Source organism: Pinus tabuliformis, chromosome 8, assembly GCF_031772625.1.
Source record: "Pinus tabuliformis cultivar Carrire ecotype Pingquan chromosome 8, CPIR1, whole genome shotgun sequence".
NCBI classification, from domain to species: Eukaryota; Viridiplantae; Streptophyta; class Pinopsida; order Pinales; family Pinaceae; genus Pinus; species Pinus tabuliformis.
Window position 1 is genome coordinate 2,008,079,271 of NC_142294.1, and position 24,390 is coordinate 2,008,103,660.

The window sequence follows — 24,390 nt, forward strand, 5'->3', positions numbered from 1 at the left end:
GGTCCTTACCATTCACCACTTCTTTATTGCGATGCGATATTTTGGAGATCACAAATCGCGATTCTTTGAGGCTTGAGGTCTGTCCCTTGTGAAAAAAGTTTTCCCATGTGATATGGGTAATCCAACGGTTGAGATTAAATAACACTAAAGGCTGTGATTTCTATTACCTCTATGATTTATATCATGAAGAATAGAAAACAGAGAAACAATCAACTCTGTCCTGAATACAAAGAAACAAAAGCAAGATGAGAATTTCCACAGACTTGATATATATAATCACACACACAACATCAATTATTCATAATAAAAGAAGTTACAGAGTCTCGACCTCGGGCTTGATTACAACAAATAAAAAGACCTCTGCTTCAATCGGGAAATCCACGTGCTATTACTTGACTCTTGCTCCACTCAATCCTCTCTCTCTCACCTTCTCCTCTCTACATTACATTTTTCTTCTTTTTATCAACCCCATCCTTTCTAACAACTCAATCCCTATTCCTAAACAATCTAATAGTCAAATCACTATTTTCCAACTATATCATACACCTATGCTAACAACTTATATTTGAATGTATAATAAGACAATTTATAACTATTACAATAATGAAATACAACTCATTTCTTGAGAGATCCAACCCTCTCAGTGAAAACTGACTTTTGACCACTGAGGTCAATGAAAGTTAACTTCTTTAGCCACAACATTTGAACAAACTTTCACATTGTTGGCTAAGTCCGGATGCTCCTACATCATACTCTCAGGGAAGAAATAAATCATCCTTCATACTTTCAGGGCTTACTCCATACTTCCGTAACTCTTCTGTGGTTAACTAGCTAGAGTCCTCCACTCGCTGTCCTTTCCATTTGACTATATATTGAAAATAAGTCTACCCCCCTGCTTCTTTTGGATACTCTTTTCTCCAAAATAGCTTCTACTTCTTTGTTAACTGTCTTTGGAATTTGTTCTTCCCAGTTCAAGGTTTGAACATCATCTTCTATATTTTCCTCCTTTAGCTTTGTCTCTGTCCTTTTGTATGGATACAAATCTACAATATTGAAAATAGGCGATATTCCAATCCCTTCTGGAAATTCAATTTCATATGCATTAGCTGACAATTTTCTTACAATTCTACAATGGTCCTATATTTTTCATCTTTAGTTTATTGTAAGTCTTAGCAGGAAATCTTTCTTTTCTCAAATATACCATTACTAAATCTCCCACTTTGAATTCCTTTTCTCTTCTTTTCATATCCACTCTCTGTTTGTATTTGCCACTATGTTCCTATAATCTTCTTTTGACATCTTCTTGTACTCTTTGCATCTGCTCCGAAAACTCTTCAGCTTTTGCACTTCTTGTCTCCTGTTTACGCAAATTTCTAAGCTCATACATGCCTCTTGGATTCATTCCAAAAACAATCTGAAATGGACTCATTCTAGTACTTCGGTTTGGAGTGTCATTATAAGAAAACTCAGCCTCAGCTAGTGCTAAATCCCACTGCTTAGGATTTTGATACACTAAACTTCTCAATATGTTTCCCAAGCTCCTATTTACTACTTCGGTCTATCCATCAGTTTGAGGATGGTATGATGAACTAAAACTGAGGTTAGATCCTAGTTTCTTCCAAAGAATTCTCCATAAATGCCCTACAAACTTTGTATATCGATCAAACACAATACTTATAGGTAACCCATGTAGTCTTACAATTTTTGAAAAAAATAGATTAGCTATATGTGTTGCATCACTAGTTTTCTTACAAGCAATGAAATGTGCCATCTTGGAAAATCTATCTACTACAACATCAATGGAATCATTCCCTCTCCGGGTTTTTGGTAATCCCAAAACAAAATCCATGCTAACTACATCCCATGGTCAATCTAGTATTGGCAATGGCTGGTACAATCTTGTATTCTCGCTCCTTCCTTTAACATGCTGAAATATCCTACACTTGTCAACAAATCTCTTAACATCAATTTTAATTTTTGGCCAATAATAAAAATCATTCACCTGAGAAAAGATTTTATCTTGTCCAAAGTGACCAAATAATCCTCCAATATGTTTCTTCTTTATTATGTTTTCCCTCATAGAACATTTGGGAATACACAGCTTGTTGATTTTAAATAGTAAGCCTCCTTGAATGAGATAATCTAACCACTGACTTCTATTATGAACTTTTGGATTTTGAATTGTTGTATAGATATATTTGAAATCTGCATCATCTTTGTATATTTCAATCATTTCTTCAAATCCTACAACACCCACTTTGAATTCTTGCACAATAAAACGTACCCTGCTAAACACATCAGTGAATTTATTCAACTTACTACTTGTGTGTTTTATCAAAAAATTAAAACTCTGCAAAAATTATACCCACTTGGCATGTTTTTGGTTCAATTTTGGCTGGTTATTTATGAACTGTAATGCATTATTGTATGAATACAATATGAATTCCTTTGGCAGCAAATAATGTCTCCATTTTTTCAAGGCTTGTACAATAGCATAAAACTCTTTATCTTAAGAAGAATATTTCTTCTTTGTTTCATTCAATTTCTCACTGAAGTACGCTATTGGTCTTTGTTCCCGACTCAGAACTGCACCAACTACAACTCCACTAGCATCTGTTTCAACTTGAAATACTTTTTCAAAATCAGGCAAAGGTAAAATCAGTTCCTATGTGATTTTTCTCTTCAGCAATTTAAAATTCCTGTATGTTGCTTCTATCCATTTGAACGGCTGATTGATCTCCTTAATTGTTTCAAGAATTGGTGCACAAATCTGACTAAAGCCTTTGATAAACTTTTTATAAAAACTTACAAGACCATGGAAGCTTCTTACCTCAAATATATTTCTGGGAATAGGCCAGTTCCAAATTGCTTGGACTTTCTCTGGATCCATTTTCAATCCTTCTCCAGAAACTACGAATCCTAAGTAAATTAATTCATCCTTCATGAAACTAAATTTCTTCAGATTTATCAATAGTTTCTCTTTCTGCAGAGTTCTTAAAACCAATTTAAGATGCTCTAGATGTTCTTCCTTTATTTTACTAAAAACTAGAATATCATCAAGATAAACAATAACGAAATTGAGTGCATATTCCTTCAAGACTTCATTCATTAATCTCATGAATGTGCTAGGTGCATTAGTGAGTCCAAAAGGCATCACTAACCACTCATACAACCCTCTGTTTGTTTTGAATGCAGTCTTCCATTCATCTCCTTCTCGAATTCTTATTTGATGATATCCACTCTTCAAATCTATTTTAGTAAAATCTTTTGACCCACTCAAACAATCCATCAAATCATCCTTGTGTGGTAAAGGAAATTTATACTTGATTGTGATCTTGTTTATGGCTCTGGAATCTGTGCACATACACCATTCTCATCCTTTCTTTGGACTGAGTACTGTTGGTACAACACATGGACTAAGACTTAATCTGATTAGTCCCTTATCGATCAGCTCCTGCACTTGTCTTCCAACTTCTACATTCTCTTGAGGAGTTAATCTATACGCTTCTTTATTTGGCAAACTTGCTCCTGGTATTAGATCAATATGATGACTACTACTCCTGATTGGTGGCAACGCATTTGGAAACTCATCCACATTAATATCAATGAAATAATCTAATAGAATTGTAACACCTTCAGGCAAATCATCCAAGTTCATGGAAGTTAAAATTACCTTTGGTCTTCCTACAATAGAAAAATGCAACTCCTCATTTTTCACTACCTCTTGTAGCAGCTCCTTTTCGCTTATCAGTATAACACAACCTCCAGGTGCTCCTTTGTCAGCGTCATCCTTCAATGGCAAAAATGTATGTTTAGTTTCGTCCTTCTCCAAAGTATAAGTGTTTCTCCTCCCATCATGAATAGCTTTCTGATCAATCTGCCACAGTCTTCCCAGTAATACATGGAATACATCCATGGGCATTACATCGCATAATATCACATTCTTATATGTACCAATTTTTATCTCAACCTTGCATTGTTCTGTCACAATAATCTGATGTCCTTTCTGTAACCATGACACTTTGTAAGCAGTAGGGTGTATTGTCTTTGCTAATCTGAGCTTGTCCACCATCTATTTAGAAACAAGGTTGTCAGTGCTTCCACTGTCAATTATTAATTTACAATAGTTACCTTTTGATTTACAGGAAGTTCTGAATAAATTCTTCCTCTGCATTGGTTCTTCAATCTCTTTCTATATCTTAAGCAAGGTCCTTCTCAATAACAGGGATTCTCCTACTTCAGGGGATTCTTCCTTTTCCATAATTCGAGGTAGTTCTGGCCTTGCCTCGGCCACATTTGCATTCCATTGACTCGTTGGTTTATTATGAGGATAGTCCCATGACACATGTCCCAATTCTCCACATGTATAGCACAGAATATCTCTTCCTCGGCCTCTTCCTCTGGGAGCAAATCTTCCTCTATTAAATTCTCCTCCCTATGGTGGTCTGCTACTTAAGATGCCTGCTTCATGTTGATGTTGTTGTCCCCTTGGACTGGTAGTTCCTCTACCTCTTACTGAGCTTCTTCCTGTATTCCTCTGATTCTGTTTTCTCAACATCTTCTCTTCTGTCTTCAAACTTGCTTGATATGCATACTCAATAGTTTTCAGACTTAACAAGCTAATATCATCTTGTATGTCGTACCTTAAGCCATTGATATATCTAGTTAACTTCTCCATGTCATCTTCTACATGTCCTCCTCTAATATTCAATCTATAAAACTCTTCTGTGTATTCTTTAATAGACATTCCTTTTTTCCTTAAATTTTGCAATTGTTTAAAAATATTTAACTGATAATATCTAGGCATAAATTTGGCTTTCATTTTACTCACCATTTTGTCCCATTGCTTGATCTTGGGCTTTCCTTTCCTCATTCTGTATATTTGTAGTTCATCCCACCAGATAGATGCATGACCCCTCAATCTGGTAACCGCAAAGTTCACCATCTTCTTGTCATCAACCTCTTCATAGTCAAAATATTTGTCTAATGACCTGATCCAATCCATTAGCTCTTCTGCATCGAGACTCCCTTCATACGTAGGAATTTCCACCTTTTGTTTTCCTCCTACTTTAGCCAACATCTTGATGATTTTAGTAGTTTCATTTTCTTCTTCTCCTTCCTCCTCAGAAGATTCTTCTGTAGCACTATCAACTCCTTCATCAAGTGCTCTTCTCTAGGAAGTCTCCATAGTGTCCATCCTTTTACACAGACTTTGGAACTCCTCTAACAGAACTGCATTTGCTTCAGGTCTTCCTCGAACAATGCCAGTGTCTCTCTTTGGCGGCATATTTACTGTAATCAACCATAATTTCTTCTCTGATACCACAAATGATGTAGGAATCAATCGTTTGAGGAATCTCAACAATTGGCCCCACGTTGCTAATCCATTCACAATCCAAACTTTACCTTCCCCGATCGAATTTCCTTTGTAAAGCAAAAAACAATGATATTTACCCTTTTAAATATAATTACTTGGTAGTACATCGTAGGTCGCATCTTAAATGATTCAATGGTCCAGATTAAATCACAAGTCGCAAGTCGCAAGTCGCAAAGTTTTGGTCTGGTGCTTTCCCCTTTGTATTGTTCTGATGCGATTTATTTCATCGATCAAATCACATATTGAGCATCGCAGTTTCCCCAGGCTTGAGGCCCATTACCATTCCGACTAGAATGTTGCAATGCGATATATCAGAGATTTCAAATCAAAATGTTCTACAACTGGAGGTCCTTACCATTCACCACTTCTTTATTGCGATGTGATATTTTGGAGATCACAAATCGCGATTATTTGAGGCCTGAGGTCCGCCCCTTGTAAATAAAGTTTTCCAATGCAATATGGGTGATCCAATGGTTGAGATTAAATCAAACGTCAACAATGTTAATAACACTAAAGTCTGTGGAAAGAGTGGGGAAGGAGGCGAGAACAGAACTAGGGTTCTGCGAAATCCCTCAACGGCGCCGATGGCACTAAGCGGAAGACGCACAAAAATTGTAAGAATTTCACTGCAGCGTGACAGAGCTGCAGGGTACTAGCAAGATGCAATGGAACAGCCTCAGGGGGGGGCGTCAGAGCCCTCCCCTTCACAGCACATGCCTGAGCAAACCATCATCTTTGGATCAGTGGATCCGGAAATCTTGAACAAAGGGAAACAACAGCAAAATGATGAAAAGGAGACAGGACATCGGAAAAACAAGGACATCAACACGCAAGAAGGACAAGAAACTCCAGATCAAAGCCCGAAAATCTCCTCATCTACATGCCGACCAGTGGCCAAAGATCGGCCACGAATAGAGCTGCCCGGCGACAAAATAGATAGGAGAATAGAGTACATGACTGATCATGCCCTCATTGGGAAGTTCATAGGGTTTTGGCTGACTGAGAAAGCTTTATATGGATGGATTGCGGCGAAATGGAAACCCAAAGGAGATGTCACCCTTCAGCTGGGGCCAAAAGGCTTCTTCATCGCAATTTTTTTCTGTCTAGAGGACAAATATAGGGTCCTGGAAGAAGGGCCTTACTTTTTTAACTCAGCAGGACTATATCTGAGGGAATGGATTCCAAGATTCAACCCAGATAAAGAAGACCTCACTTGGGTCCCAGTATGGATCAGATTATACTCTCTTCCAGATGAATATTGAGACGAGGACATTCTCAAGGGTATTGGAAATGGAGTGGGAGAATACATCAGAGCGGCAAAAGAAACCAAATCGCGTAAGTATATCTCCTATGCTCGAATATGTGTTTTTATCCACCTGAATGAAGCTCTACCAGAGTCGATAACTCTTGCCCACAGAGACGAAGAATGGATCCAGCCTCTCGACTATGAACACGTGCCCTTTAGGTGCAGAAAATGCCATGCACTGGGGCATCTCTTCAGGGACTGCCCTCTAAATGCCAAAGCCAATACCCCTGTCCCTTCTAATAACCCAACCCAAGACGGCTTCACCAAAGTCACAAGTCGGAAGTGCTCGCATAAAAAGCCTCAGAATGGAACCAAACCCCAGCCTAACAAACCCCAAGATCCAGCTTCCAAGAACAACTTTGATATACTTGCTCAGACCCTTGAAGATCAACCCCTGACCACTGAACCCAACCCTACTCGCCCATCTTCTTCTTCCCACCCACCTTCCTCTGATCCCCCCTCCAAATCTCATTCCCCCATCGTCACCCCTTCTATCCTAAGCAGAAGTCAGAAAGAACCAGTGGAGATTCACAAGAACATGGAAGTTGACAGAAAGGAAGACGTACCCCAGGACTCAGAGATCAATAAAGAAGAAAGCAGTCAAGTGCAACAAATGGATGAAGAGCCAGAGAGCATAGATCTAAATGGTCTGGACATTCTGGAACTAGAACTAGCTTGCAAAAAAAGAGCATATGACACAATATCTGAGCATCAACTCAACAAGCTCGAAGTGGTTATCTCAAGAGCCTACCATCAACACCAACTAGGGATACAACCAGGTAGTCATTGGGATGGCAGCCTGCGCCCAAAAGATTCCAAAAAGAGAGGAAGGAAAACAGACCTCCAGCGAACCATCGAGGTTGGGAAAATCCTGGTAGATTCAGGCAGATATGCTAAGTTAACGAAGTACTACAGGCCCTCCAACAATAGTTGAACCATGAAGCTTGTATCCTGGAACTTAAGAGGGCTTAACAGCCCCGGAAAACTTAGGATGTTAAAAAACATGATCAAAATGGAAAAGCCGCAGATGTGCTTTCTCCAGGAAACCAAATGTAATAGTTCTACTCTAGGCAACATACTCTCAAAAGCGTGGCCAGGCTGTCGATCGGTTGCTGTAGACGCCTTGGGAGCCTCAGGAGGACTTGCTATAGCATGGAACACCCAAGCGGTAACTCTCACAGATTTTCATGCCTCTCATCATCTCATACAGGCAGCCTTCCATATATTGGGCACCAATATTCATGGCAACTTATCAAATGTATATTTTCCGCAAGATACAGGTAGCAAAATCACGCTCCTTGACACTATAGAAGCTCTGAGCAATAACAGAAGACACCCACTATGGATCGTGGCAGGGGACTTTAATATGATCACCAACAGTGAGGAAAAGATAGGAGGGAGAATCAGAATGGAGCCAGAAGTTGCTCGCTTCAAGGACTTCATCCAAACTGCGTCTCTAATCGATATGCCATTCTGCAATGGCACCTTCACCTGGAGCAATCGCAGAGCTGGCAAGTCCCAAATCGCCTCCAAATTAGATCGCTTTCTCATCTCTTACAATTCGGTGCACCTAGGAGGAGATATATCAGCAGAAATACTTGCACACACTGGGTCGGATCACTGGCTGATTGCTTTACAATGGAGGAGACCAGGGGATTTGACAAAAAGACCCTTCCGCTTTGAGGGTTTTTGGCTTTCACACCCTGCATTCAAGGATTTCGTCAAGACCACTTGGGCATCTTTCGTCCCCCCATAAGGCGCAAAAATGTATCAATTCCAACAGAAGCTAAGATTTCTAAAAAATCAACTAAAAATATGGAATAGGGAGACCTTTGGAAATATATTTAAGGCGCAACAAGAGTTGAATCAAGAACTGGTGAATCTCCAACAAAAGATAATCACAGAAGGGCATACGGAGACTACTCTGGACCAGGAACGATTCATTCACAGTCAGCTTGAAAAAAGGAGAGAGCAGGAGGAAATCTACTGGAGGCAAAAATCAAGAGTCAGGTGGCTGAAGGAGGGGGAGCGCAACACCAAATTTTTCCACAGAACCACGGTGCAGAGAAGGATGCACAATACTATCCCCTTCATCCAGAATCAGACAGGGGAAAAAGTCGAGAAGCATGAGGAAATCGAAGAGGTTCTCCTCAATCATTTCCAGCATGTCCACCGGGAACCAATAGATGATAGGCAGCAGGCTATTGAGAAAATAATCAGAAATGTGCCAAAACTCATCACGGAGGATCACAATGAGCTTTTAATGCGCCCTATTCTTCCACAGGAGGTAGACGACGCAATGGCCCAGCTCAAAGATGGTAAGGCCCTTGGCCCAAATGGATTCACCACCACGTTCTTCCATGCCTTTTGGGACATGATAAAGTTGGAGGTTTGGCAGATTGTTGAGGAATCCAGGGCCATGCGCTGGCTCCTCCCCTCCCTCAATTCCACTTTTATCACTCTCATTCCCAAAGAGGAGAATTCCATTACCCCTGACAAGTTCAGGCCCATCGCTCTCTGTAACGTCATCTACAAAGTCATATCAAAAGTCATTGCAAACAGGCTAAAGCCCCTATTACCTCTGCTTATCTCTCAGGAACAGTCGGGGTACGTGGAGGGACGACAGATAATGGATGGCATCCTCCTCACGCACGAGATAATCCACTCCCTCAAGCACTATAAACAAGCAGGTATGATTCTCAAACTGGATCTTTCTTAAGCTTTCGACAAGCTCAGTTGGACTTATATTCATCATATGTTAAAAGCTTTTGGATTTGGTTCCATGTGGATTCGCTGGATCATGAGCCTTATCACTTCCACCCACTTCTCCATCCTGGTGAATGGTATCCCTTCTCGTCCTTTCAAGCCATCTTGAGGTATCAGGCAAGGTGACCCCCTATCCCCCTTCCTTTTTGTTTTGATGGCTGAAGGTCTTGGTAGACACATCAAACACGCCCTCCATTCCTAGCAGCTTAAAGGCATTTCAGACCACAATACCCCTGCCACCTCTCATTAGCAATTTGTTGATGATACCATGCTTTTTGGCTACCCTTCTGTCCAGGAAGCCTCTTGCTTCAAATCCCTCCTCAACGACTTCTCTGAGGCTTCTGGCACCTATGTCAACACCTCCAAGTCGCAGATATTCTTCTTTCATTCTCCTCCTTCGGTTAAATCTGCAGTCACTCGCATTCTTGGCTTCCCCTCTACTACCCTCCCATCCAAATATCTTGGCGCTCCCCTCACTACTTCCGCCATAAAGCACCCGCTTGGAGCTCTCTCCTAGAGAAGCTTGAGTCCCACCTCAGCCTTTGGACTTATAGATCTCTAAACCTCGCCAGTCGGGTGGTGCTCATCAAATCTGTACTTCAAGCCATGCCTCTCTACCTCTTCTCCATTCTAGCAACACCTAAGTGGGTCCTAAAAAGAATAAGGAGCCTACAATGTGACTTTCTTTGGGGCAGCTCGGCAAAAAAACGCAAATGGGCTCTGGTTAAATGGACTTCTGTTTGCATGCCCGAAGACAAGGGCGGCATTGGGCTAAGGGACCCAGAGCACAGTAACTCCATCATGAATGCTAAGATTTGGTGGCAATGGATCACTAACCCAGAAAAGCCATGGGTAAAAATCTGGACAGCAAAATATGCTAACAACAGACCTCAAGAAGAGCTCATCAGGTTTACTCCCACTGAAAAAGGGTCGTTAATCTGGAATGCCGCAAAACAGCACTATCATTTAATTCAACAACACAGCTTCTGGGAGATCAGGAATGGTAGGTCGGCTAGATTTTGGATAGACGCCTGGAACCAAATGCCCAGGCTTACTAGTTGTGGAGCTGTAACAAGGGTCTTTTTCACCTCTAGTTATCTCACATTACAAGTCAATCCGGGAGCGTTTTGTTATTGTAAAGGATATCTCAATTTGAGGCTATTTGTCAGGATAATGATTCGTAGTATAGATCTAAAGAATACAAGAGTAAACGGATGCTAAGCTACGCTAAATTACTTTTGCATAAAGAAATCACACACGCAGCAACTTCGTCAGTCGAGGGTATGGAATTAGTAACCTATCCCCCTAGAAACTGATGAAGGAGTATGGATCATGATCTGGGAGCATTAGAGCGTCTGCTGTATCTCACAACAGCCTTGACCCTCCTCTCATGCCACTTCAATAAATGCAAGCGAAAGGAACAGCAAGAAAACAGAATGGAACAGCAACTTCAGAAATGGAACAGCAATAAAAGGAACGGCAGTAAATGGAACGGCAGTAAAGAAACTAAGTCTCGCGAGGTCAACACTTCCAATCCTTGGCACACACTTACATACAAAGGGAAAGCAATCGTTTATACAAGTTTGCAGCTTAATCAAATGGAACAGCAAATTATTAAAGATAGGAAACGTCAATCATATACATATCAAATGGAACAGCAAATCATTAAAGACAGGAAACGTCAATCATATGTACACGATCTGCAATAATCACCAATAGTCCATTACTCCAATCACCTGTAGCAAACAACTCAGATCAACAGTATGCGAAGAATCCTGAAAGTATGATATGAACTTGTTACAGAGATTTATAACAGGAAAGCTACAGATGAATAAGTATGAGACAACATGCAATCATAACAGATTATAAGAAACAAACCACACAAAGCAGAATTGTAATGGTACAATCAGCCAGTGTCCGTTGGAGCCGGGCCCGAAGCTTCCAATGGCGCACTGCCGTAAACTACTTCAGACGCAGGGAGAAATTAACACCAAAGATATTATATTAACTCATCAATGAGAGTACAAAACTAAGTTTCAGATAGACTCAATAGTCTGAGTTCAACTGACAGTAAAATCCGTGAACAGAAAGTTAAAGATACAAAAAATAAATCCCCCTAATTTCCAATGCTGCCCCCCTTTTATACAATCAACGGCGGAGTTCTCCAGACGACAAAACGATTGAACGTAGCGATCCCTCAGGATCAAAGATCCTGAGTGATCCGCTAAACTGTTAACGCCTTCCTTTACTCGGCCTGTATTTCCGAACTGGCAGTCCTTCGTCTCGTTCCGGACTGATCTTCCTTGATTTACTCGACCTGGTCTGAACCTTATTTAGAATTGGAGGGACAGTCGTTATCTTCTCATCAAATTCTCGTTTTGCGTTGCGCTTTCCTGCTTTTACCTTCCCCTGCGTAGAGAAGACAACTATTAGTGATTAGATCATTTTGGACTCGTTCTTATTGCGTTTTCCCTACTTTATAATAAAGAAAAGATTACAACTATTTCTTAAAACATCACTAAATTATTTATTAAAACATACCTTCCCAATGCTCTACACACCCCCCGACTTACTCTATTTCATGGCCTCATGAAAACGTTATAATTAACATGGAGAGCAGTAAGAGAATAGGCTGGAGAGGGTACTTCATGAGGGGGTCTGCAACCATGATAGGCAACCAGATTATCAAAGAAGTAATGCAACTGATCTGCAGGCATATTATACAAGGCCTGGTACCCCGGTGCAGGGTGCCAGATAATTGGGCTACGGAACCGATATCCTAACCATGATGGTCCAGCTTGCAGAATGCACTGGCCATAAAAGGGCAATCGTTCAGCAGCCAGCTCAAAGTTCTCATATTTGAAGGGCTCCCTGAGTTGGACACTTGGGGTGGAAATCCGATAACGGAATTTGGCAGCCTCCAAGGCGGAATCTTTAATAACCAGGAAGTATTCTAAGCTATTTCGGATCAACTCCTCATGCATGGGTCCTAGTAGTTCTATAACGCCAGGGTTTCTCATAAGGCTTTTGTGTGATTGCCATAGGCGAACTGGATCTTCAGGCTCAGCCCTGACCCATAGATCTAGGCTGTGCTCCTGCCTCTGAAAGGCATTGTAAGCCCTGAGCCACTTTAACTGATTGACCTCGAATGAAACAAAGGCTTGCAGCTGTATATCCCCCACAAAGGGACCAGGGTTTAGGTCAGTTTCCTGCTCAAGCACCATATTGTGCAAATAAAATTCGCATAATAATCGTTGGACCTTAACCCCATAATGTTTGCAACAATCAATGAAATCATTAACAGTATTAATCTGAATGGGGGCACCTGCCCTGACAGCTTTTATTTTCAATTTTAAGTATCTTTCAAGGAGGAATAAAGCATAATTCTTCGCGGGGGCCCTGCAAGTCAAAACATCATCATACAACGAACATACAGTGTCCAATTGTTTAATAACAACATCTAGTCGACGTGTTACCTTAGCAACCTTTTCCTGTTCCTTCTGCCATCCTTCAAAAGCCTGACTCTCCGATTGACTCATGTTTCTCAGCTGCTGTTGCAGTTCTTCATGTTTTTCCAGAGGGATCCTTTGTTCCTCTAACTGCTCAGCCCTCTGCTGCAATTCTTCGTATTTTTCTCGAGGAATCCTCTGCTCAACTTCCTGTTGCAGCTCCTCATATTTCTCTCGAGGGATCATTTGTTCCCGTAGCTGTTCAACCTCCTGTTGGGCCTGTCTTATCTCGCGGCGCAAGGCCTTGGTTTTTGGATCCCTTTCCCATGATTCCTTGGAGGCAGGAAATTTCGCCTGGACCTTCACATTTCGTCGCTTAATTTTCCTTGAAGGTGGTGTCTCAGTATGAACTGCTCTATTTTCCCCTTCCTTCTTGACATGTATAAAGGGGTACGGTGGTCCCTCTGTAAATGGGATGTCGTCTTGTGGCTCCGTTTTAATTGGAACGGCCGTTGGTTCTAATGGGCTGTTTGGAATATCAGCCTGCTCCTCTATGTCAATAGGAACGGCATTCTGGTGTTCTATTCCAAATGGAACAGCATTTTGTTCCTTAGTATTAATTGGAACAACTGCAGGTTCGCTGGCAGAGTATCGACCTACTAGATGCCTATAGGTGCTCTGCCTTCTCCTCTGACAGGACCCAGCTGTATTTGTCCTTCTTTTTCTTCTTACAGTCCTCCTTATTCTCAAACTGGCTTTCAGACTTCGAATTTTCTGCCGAAGCTGGCCTATAATATTCAGCAATTTCTGTTGTTTTCTTCTCAACTTCGTAATTTCTCTTGCCTCGGCTGTGGCCACATGGGCGGCCCTCAGTTCTGCTCCGCTTTCATCGAGGGCTTCTTCTGTCATTTGGGGAACGTCCTGTTCCCGACAAACATTTTCATCCTCCATGGCATCAGCAGGTGGATCTCCTCCTGGAGTTTTGGGAATGGCTTGTTCTTGATTGGTATTCACATTTTCTTTGTCAACAACAGGGGGGTTTTCTTCCCCTGCCATTCCATCATGCAATTCTTCACGCGTCTCTTCCTTAGAGGGTCCTTCGGGAGGCTCTGCCGGACTGGAGGGTGAAGGATAACCTCTAAGGCTGGCCAAGATGGTGGCCAGCTCTTCTTCCTCCACAGGGGTTTACGGATGGCTACCCCCCAATTGTTCCATCTCCTTCTCCTGAATTGGCTGCTCAGTAGCTGCCTCTGGATAGCTGGTCTCGGCCGCAGAGTCATCATTCTTATTTCCTTCTTCAGCTTCTACTTCGTTCTCTGTTTGTCCCACGTTTTCCCCAGGTATTTGTTTTGGCGCTGGAGGTTCCTCTATTATTTCAATTGGCTGGTCAATGTTTGGCTGGATTTTTTCCAGCCTACCTCTTATCTTTGCCAACCGAGCTGACTTTCTAGGCCTCTCGGGCTGTTTGGGTGTGCTGGCCACCTGTTCTTCCACCTCCACCTTTCTCCGTTTTTCAAACTGTTCTGGCGTGCCAGAGGAATACCTTCGCTTTAAGGTAGCACGTCTTTCTTCGGGCAATTCCTTACGTTTTTCTGCATGTCTAGTTGCTTTAGGGGTACATTTTTGTTTCCCCAGCTTTATGCGTTTCTTCATTTGCTCGGTTGTGCCCGAGGGTTGCTTAGGTTTTGGCCATTCTCTGGGTTTTTTAGGTGTTCCAGAGGTGCTAGTGGGGTGCTTCGCCTTTGGGGATGGTGATGCTGCTTCCCCTCCAATTGCTGTAATAAGTTCCCGCCAGCTACTCTGCTGCTGAGCGAGACTGTATGTCACTATCAGGCGGATTAACCCGTGGTGGCTAACCACTGCGTCTTCATGGTGTGCCTTTTTCAGGCTCCGAGAGGCATCATGCAGCAATGAATTTAACAATGCAGGGAGATTCACAGCATATTTTCCTTTTAACACAGCTAAGAGCTTAAGGTGACGCAGCCTTACCACATCTTTTCGTCCTTCGCAGGTGATGTAGCTCTGTACTACCTTTGCCAGTTCGCTCCAAGGTTCTTCCAGTGTTGCCGGCAGCACTCCTTTTCCCTTCACTGTCAGCTTCTGCCCTTCATCTTGGAAGATTTCTACGATCTTCTGCAGTCTTTCTTTCTTTGTCGTCCATATTGGACCTGAGTCTGGTAATCCGGTTACTTCCGCAATTATTTCCTTCGTGACTGCTATCTGCTTCCCATCTACCACTGAGTGTTCTTCCTGCAAATTCTGCAGGAATTCCATGGCCACTATTTCGTTTGATTTGCGCAGGCGGCCAAAATAAGTTAACCACCCTGCCTTTTCTAAGATCTTCCGAGCGGCTTCGGAGACTACGAGCTCGCTCGGCTCGCTTCTGATAGACTTTCCCCCCATGGTTCTGTTTCAGGGTCTAGATGGAACAGCAATGCAAAGAACGTAATTGCGGCAAAAAAAGAAAAGACACAGAGCATGCATGAATAATTGATCATAAATAACAACTTTTGCAAAAAATAGCATTGTCATGCCGTTAACGCATATCGTACCTTCGTATCATATCATTTCCGAATGATGTGTTAACACGTGGCCGGCGGAGTAATGAAGTCACCTCCCCCCCGCGCGAAATGATAGGCTGCCTCAGCCGTCAAATAGAAGAAGGCGGTCATCCCATCACCGAGTCATAATGGAACAGCTTATAAAGTTTTTCCATGTTTCAGATTAGACAAAGAAATACCGAGATCGATGCGACAGATAGATCGCGTTTAACATAAGCCTTCGTGATGTGATGCAGAACATAAGGATAGGACGTTTAGCACTCATGGAAAGTCTGAGATAGTCATAGTCAATACCTTTGCCATAATTGGTAATGATAGATGTTCATGTGACGTATCCATTAAGGTGTAAGATATAATTATTACGAGGATAGAAAGAAATATTTAATAAGATCCAAATTGCTGTATATGTTTTGACTCCAATACCATTAACAGAGCTCTGCTGCCGACCGGTGTTTATAACCGTGGCAGAGTTGTTTATCTCACCCCGGAACCATAGTCCTTTGTGTAGTTTTGAAGAGCAATTCTTGTCAACATGCAAGCCATCATGCTGGCTTGGTAACCAGATAACCATGACGCCATTCACTAGAGAGGCGCGAAACGTGGGCAGGCTGGCTCGTGATGAGACCCCCTGTTCCAAGGTTTGTTTATATAATGAACCTGTTGGACCATATCCCTGGTGTGGTGGCCATGATGGGAATGCCACTTCGCTTCCAATCTTATGATCATAGTAGGCTGGTTCTTTAATGAAACCCCCTATCCTGCATTTGACAAATAATTTCTTTTGATTTTGCTTTTGCTTTTTTTTCTTTTGAGATGGACTTTTGCTCTTGTATAGTTACACATAAGGGTGGTTCAGCCCTCCTTAAGAGTGGGAATGGTGGAAGAAGTCTTGTTATCCCAATAGGAAGATATAAATTTTCTATTCTTATTTCCAAGTAATAATAAAGAAAATTGTAGGAACGTAACATGATGAAGCTTTCCAACAGGGCAGAGGAGGTGAGACTTATGGCTGAAAAAATGATGAGTGTATGGATCCTTCCTTTGTTGCATCAATACTAGGGCTGTTATAGATAGCGATTTATGATGTGCTGATCTCGATATATCATGCCTTTTATATTTGTTGCATATATAGCTGCTACTTATGGCCTCAGGAAAAGGATGGACAACGCTTTCTTCTTATAGATAGGACGAGGGCATACTATTTCTTTCTTACAAGGGAAGGTGGGAGGGTTCTTTTGATGCAATGTCCTAAGATAACAAAAGCACTCAAATGCTGCTTGCTAAAAAAAAAAGAACTGAAAAAAACACACAAATGTTGCTCCTTCTAAAAAGGAATAAAATTCAAAGGTGCTGTTCCTTTTGAAAAGGAACAGCAAAAATTCAAAAGTGCTGTTCCTTTTCAAAACTCAAGGGTGCCGTTCCTTTTGAAAAAGGAACAGCAAAAACTCAAGGGTGCTGTTCCTTTTGAAAAGGAACAACAAAACACACTAGTGTTGTTCCTTTTGAAAAGGAACAACAAAAAGTTCAAAAGGAACAGCAAAAAAATTCAAGAGTGCTGTTCCTTTTGAAAAGGAACAGCAAAACATGCAAGTGCTGTTCCTTTTGAAAAGGAACAGCAAAACACCCAAGTGCTGTTCCTTTTGAAAAGGAACAGCAAAACACACAAGTGCTGTTCCTTTTGAAAAGGAACAGCAAAACACACAAGTGCTGTTCCTTTTGAAAAGGAACAGCAAAAAGTGCTGTTCCTTTTGAAAAGGAACAGCAAAAATTCAAAAGTGTTGTTCCTTTTGAAAAGGAACAGCAAAACACGCAAGTGCTGTTCCTTTTGAAAAGGAACAGCGAAAACACGCACTCGAAACATATATACAAAATTTACAATCTTATATACAAAATGTGGTAATAAAGAATGAACTGCTTACCAATCTATAGGGGAGGAAGTTTTTGCTTCCTCTCCCATCATCTTGATGTTAGTATCTTGGCGTAGCTGCTGGCAAAATGATTCCCGAGTGAGCGGTTTGCGATACAAACGAACTCGGTGGCCGTTTACCTTAAATGTATATCCAGATCCATCGATTGTAATCAAAGTAAGGGTCCCATTGTCATGGACTTTTTGAATCTCGTATGGTCCCAACCATCGAGTCTGAAGCTTCCCCGGGAAATCCTGAAATCTAGAATCATATAACAGAGCCCAGTCTCCTTCGTGAAATATCTTGTTTTTGATGAGCACATCATGCCACTTGGCTCATTGTTGCTGGATGAGTGATGTATTCTGTAATGCAGTGAGCCTTGTTTCGTCCAACTCATTAATTTGCTGTAATCGATTTTTCTGTGCTTCACTTAAATCCAATCCGACTTCTTGGGCAGTTCGCAGGGTTTGGATCTCAAATTCTATAGGAAAAATGGGTTGCTTTCCAAACACTAAGTGATATGGTGAATAGCCGGTGGTACTTCTCCATGTGGTTCGATAAGCCCACAGTGCCTCCGGTAGTCGGGCGGCCCAATCGCGGCGGTGTGAGGCAACAGTTTTTGTCAAAATTGACTCTATTATCTTATTACTGTTCTCGACTTGCCCATTTGCCTGCGGATGGTATGGGGTAGTAATTTTGTGGTGGATGTGATGGTTATTGAGTGTTGCAACTAATTTATGTCCCACAAATTGTGGTCCTCCATCTGTAACCACTTCCCTTGGAAGACCATAACGTACAAACAAATGGAACAAGAATTGTATTACCGACTCCTCTGTAGCTCTGGGTAATGCCTCCGCCTCAACCCATTTGGTAACATATTCAGTTGCCACCAAAATGTAGGTTTTTTGGTTTGATGGGGGGTTGATGGGTCCGACAAAATCCAGAGCCCAGCGTTCGAAAGGTTCGATCACTAATTGAGGCCGCAAAGGCATTTCGTCTGCTGGGCCAGGTCATCCTACACGCTGACAACTATCACAGGCTTGGACAAATTTTTTGGCATCTTTGAAAATTGTAGGCCAGTAATATCCCGTTTGTAATACTTTGTGTGTTGTTCTGCGTTCAGGGAAATGTCCTCCACATGGCCCGTCATGGCAGGCTTTCAAGATATCAAAGATTTCATCTTCTCGAATACATCTTCTGATTTCCATATCTGCGCCTGTGTGAAACAGATAGCCCCCAACCCACGAAAATCGATTGCTTTTCTGGACGATCTGTTTCCGTTCATTGGGAGTTAAATGTTTTGGAAGCTTACCTACAACGAGATAATTAGCCACATCAGCATACCAGGGAGTCTGAACAGCGACAACAAATAAGTGTTCATCTGGGAATTGGTCCTCAACTGCTGCTATTTCAACTGATTTTGGTATTCGTGAAAGAAAATCAGCTACAGGGTTCTCCTTCCCTGGTCGGTCTCTGATTGTAATGTCGAATTCCTGCAACAAGATCAACCACCTGGTTATTCTTCCATTTGTAACAGGCTTGTTTGCTAAATACCTAATAGCAGAATGGTCTGTATACAAAATAACGGGATAGCCTGTAATATAGTGTCTAAACTTATTAATAGCATGTATCACAGGTAAAAATTCTTTTTCGGTGACAGTGTAATTTAATTCAGCCGGAGCCAAATTTTTGCTGATGTAATAGATAGCGTATGGTCTTTTCTCTTCTTCTTGGCCCAAAACTGCACCGATTGCTGTGTCTGAGGCGTCGGTTGAAATTTGGAATGGTAAGTTCCAATTAGGTCCTCTGAGAACTGGAGCTGTAGATAACAACTTCTTTAATTCTGTGAAGGCTCGATCACATTTTTCTGTCCATAAGAAATCAACATTTCCAGTTAATGCATGTAGAGGTGCGGCAATATGTGAGTAATGTTGTATAAATCGTCTATAATACCCAGAAAAACCAAGAAAACTGCGTACCTCTGTTTGATTAGTGGGGGTTGGGATAAGCATGAGTATTTGAATTTTAGCCGGGTCTACCTGAATGCCAGCTGCTGAGATGTAATGTCCCAGAATGAGTCCTTCTGTCATCATCATGTAACATTTTTCGTGACTCAAGCAAAGCCTGGTAGCGATGCAGCGCTCTAGAACTTTTTCGAGAGTGTCCAGGGCTGGATCAAAGTCATCTCCATATGGTGTGAAATCATCCATATAGACTTCCAATCCATCATTAATTAAATCTGCGAAGATGCTAAGAACAGCCCGTTGGAATGTGGCCGGAGCATTACATAATCTAAAGGGTAAGACTCGGTAGGCGAATGTTCCCCAGGGGCAAGTAAAGGTAGTCTTGTCCTGGTCTTCAGGGGCAATCTGAATCTGGTTATATCCGCTGAAGCCATCCAAAAAAGAAAAAAATTTCTTGCCTGCTAAGGTGTCCAATACCTAGTCTATGAAAGGGAGAGGGAAGTGATCTTTTTGTGTAGCTTTGTTTAATTCTCTGTAATCGACACAGATCCTCCATTTCCCGTTCTTTTTAGGTACTACCACAAGTGGGGAGACCCATTTTCTGTCAGAAATAGGATAAATAAAATTAACGTCTAATAATTTCTGCAGCTCATCTTTTACAACATCTTTTAAATGGGGATTGAGTCTTCTCTGTGGTTGGCGAACAGGTCTTGCATCTTTCTCGATATAGATACGATGTGTACATAGCTGGGGATCAATCCCTTTCATATCGGGATAGTCCCAAGCAAATGCCTCCTGATACTTTCGTAGGAGCTGGATGAGTTTGGTCTCTTGCTCTGGTGTCAGATTAGCGTTAATATTTAAAGTTTTGCCCGGTTCAATTTGTATTACTTTACTGTTAGCAACAGAGGTTACAGGTATATTTGGGTCATGGTCATCTTTTAGAGGATCTTCCTCTAATTCGTTATCAAATGCCGCTTTTATCATAAAGCATTGTGTATACGATGTGGATTCTGTTTGATTAATGAATTTATTGATGGCATCATCTTCCGTTTGATCTTTAAAATCTAGTGCTTCCTGGACTGTTAATGGTGGTCTAATATTATCAGTAATATATGAGGCAGGGCGCAGATTGGTCAGTGATATATGAGGTGTGATGCTTGGCTGGGCTGGCGGGTACAAGATTAAATTTTTGATATCCGGCCCTCTGGTTATGGTCATGTTTCCCTGCCGGCATCCAATGTAGGCGTCAGCAGTAGCGAGCCATGGTCTACCTAGAATTAGCGGATGTCCATCTAGTCAGGTTTTTGGATTAATCACCAGAAAATCGGTCGGGTATTCCCAAGAGTCCACTGAAACCATGACATCATACAAGGTGCCTTCTGGTCTTATTACTGATCGGTCAGCTAGCTCTAGTAAAGTGGAAGTAGGTTCTACCGATGTGATTCCAAGCTTCTGGCAGGTTGATGTTGTCAGGATATTAATTACAGCCCCTAGATCTACTAAAACGTTGGTCAGGGTTTGCCCACGGACTTGAACAGTGACAATTGGGTTTCCAGGATCCTCATATTTAATTGGTGTTTCTTTCCCTGATAAGAGGTCGGATAAGGTGCCGACTACCTGGACTCTAGGGTTAGGGGTTATATTTCTTTTTGATTTTCTGCTACACAGGTCTTTTATGGTTTTTGCATATATAGGAATATCCTGTATAGCCTGAAGGAATGGAATTCTTATATACAAGTTTTGGAGTTCTCCCAGAATATCAAAATCCGGATATTGCATTTGTCTCGGAATGGCCAGTCGTTCTGGGAAAGGTGGAGAAGATGTAATTACTTGCTGATGAACCTGGTCTTTACTTACATCTTCTTGTTGTGACGACTGTTCTATCGGTAACTGGTTTTCAATATGAGCGGTTCTATGTCCCTCAGTTTCTATTATTCGCCCAGATCTCAACTGAAGATCATTGCACTCCTGCAGAGCAGATTCAATCTCGGAAGATTCTATAATTTGAAGAGATTGAACTGGTCGATTATTTGGGTTAGGGTTGGGTTGGGCTGGGAGCTGCGGCCTTAGGTTGGGCTGGGGATTTTGTTGCAAGGCTGGCAGAGTTGGTTGAGGGAGCGGAATTGATCCTGGTGTTTGATATGTCGATCTTGGCCAGTTGCTCTGCCAGGGTGAACTTTGCGAAGTGGAAGGGGTCCACTGCGGAGGATATGAATTATTTGGCCAATATGGCGGAGGATAAGGAAAGTTTGGCCAACCAGCTTGGTTCATCCAAGGGTTCGGAGTAGGAAACATTTGAGGCGACCAATTTGAAAACGGGTGCTGAGACTGATTTTGCCACATATTCTGTTGCTGAGCATTAAATTGCGGAGATTGAAAAGAAGAGGAGGGATCTTGAAACATACCAGATTGCCTAGGCTGCCATTGACGACGCTGGTTAATAAAATATGCTGATTCTGGTTCCTCTTCTGCTTCTTTGTACACCGCCTTCAAACCAGGAAGCGAGGGACAGCTTTCAGTCGGATGGTCCTTGGTGCAAATAGCACATATTTGAACTGTATCGAGCGGGCATTCTTTCTGGCTATGTTTCTTTCTGCACCGAGGGCAGAAAATTGCCAGATTCTGTTCCGCCTCTGCTTGCTTCTGTTTAGCCTGCACAATATCAAGTTGTGTAGTTAATGTCCCCATGATATCAGTTTTAAAATTCTCTAGCAGATTTCCAAGTTCCACTCGTGATACTCCTTCTATTGATGTTCTATTGTCTCTAGTGAAGCGATCATATTCTGCTGGTTTTATCCTTGTGCTGCCTCTTGAGCTCCTGATACACAGATTAATGATGTCAGCAAAATTTTCCTGATAAATGTCTCCTTTTCCCATAATATTCAACGTTTCAATCCATTGCTCTTTCATACCTCTAATCAATGCAGTTTTCAACACGTTATCGGGCAGAGGTAACGATGCATAGGGAGATCTTTGCAAGTTATATTGGAAACGTTCTACATATTCTTCTAAAGTTTCATTTGGTCTGGCTGACATTTGAAAGATTTCATCCTTTAGTTCTCTTGATCTATAGTAATCCTGATATTTTTTTAAGAAGGCCACTTTCATTTCTTCCCAATTGTTTATGACTCCACCACCTAAACCCATGAACCATCTCAGAGCTGCTCCCTTCAAAGTAGAGGGAAACAGCTTTAACTTCTGGGGGTCAGTGGTGTAATCGTATCCCCTGCATAACACATCAAATTCGAATAAAAACGCATCAGGGTCTTCTGATGTGAGTCCATGAAACGTCGGGATATGTTGAAGCGGAATTGCCTTCATCGGTGCATTCACAGCGGAATCTACTATGGGATATTGCAAAGTAGAGGTTTGGGTATTTGGCTGATTCTGCACCATGGAATCAAATATATGCCAGTAATCTTCAGGAATTTCTAAGAGAGTATCCCTTGGTTGAGGAGGGGTAATCTTAGCGGGAACTATTTTTACAGTACTCCCTTTATCAGGGATAATGATGGCCCCTACTGTCTGAGGTGAATGAATTCCTTCAACGAGGATTTTTGCAGCGCTTCCTTTATCCGGACTGTTTAAAGGCTGGTTTGGTTCAATAGGAGATCTAGGTTCCTCGATTTCCCCTGTTTCTCCTTCTCCTTCACAAAGATTGCTAAAATTTCCTTCGTGCACTGGTCCAAGAGTCGAATTGTCAGGTTCTTGAAAGTCCTGCTCCTCTGTCTGACTGTGCACCTCAGCAAAGGCTTCAGATGGTGATTCTGAGGCCTGAAGGGAACTAGCAGGTTGTTTAGAGTTTACTTTCCTATAACCTACTGATTGCTGAGATTCGGCTTTCTTATAAATTTCATCTATAAAGGTCTTTCGTCCAAGGGTCGCCGACCCCTTGGCTTTTTCGGTTTTGGATGGAGGCTTTTGATTCTTTTCTGGCTTTTTCTACTTAGTCATGCACTCCAATTAAATTACTAAATCAATTCTGCTAGGAAAGCGAACGGTGGAGCAGGGCTTTTACATGCTCCACACGCAGGTTCTTACCTTCCGTTTTTAGAATCCAGTTCTCCCCTAACAGATTCGCACACTACCCTGTTAAAAGACAAATGGCTATACCCTTCCCCGGCAACGGCGCCAAAATGTTGAGCTGTAACAAGGGTCTTTTTCACCTCTAGTTATCTCACATTACAAGTCAATCCGGGAGCGTTTTGTTATTGTAAAGGATATCTCAATTTGAGGCTATTTTTCAGGATAATGATTCATAGTATAGATCTAAAGAATACAAGAGTAAATGGATGCTAAGCTACGCTAAATTACTTTTGCATAAAGAAATCACACACGCAGCAACTTCGTCGGTCGAGGGTATGGAATTAGTAACCTATCCCCCTAGAAACTGATGAAGGAGTATGGATCATGATCTGGGAGCATTAGAGCATCTGCTGTATCTCACAACAGCCTTGACCCTCCTCTCATGCCACTTCAATAAATGCAAGCGAAAGGAACAGCAAGAAAACAGAATGGAACAACAACTTCAGAAATGGAACAGCAATAAAAGGAACGGCAGTAAATGGAACGGCAGTAAAGAAACTAAGTCTCGCGAGGTCAACACTTCCAATCCTTGGCACACACTTACATACAAAGGGAAAGCAATCGTTTATACAAGTTTGCAGCTTAATCAAATGGAACAGCAAATTATTAAAGACAGGAAACGTCAATCATATACATATCAAATGGAACAACAAATCATTAAAGACAGGAAACGTCAATCATATGTACACGATCTGCAATAATCACCAATAGTCCATTACTCCAATCACCTGTAGCAAACAACTCAGATCAACAGTATGCGAAGAATCCTGAAAGTATGATATGAACTTGTTACAGAGATTTATAACAGGAAAGCTACAGATGAATAAGTATGAGACGACATGCAATCATAACAGATTATAAGAAACAAACCACACAAAGCAGAATTGTAATGGTACAATCAGCCAGTGTCCGTTGGAGCCAGGCCCGAAGCTTCCAATGGCGCACTGCCGTAAACTACTTCAGACGCAGGG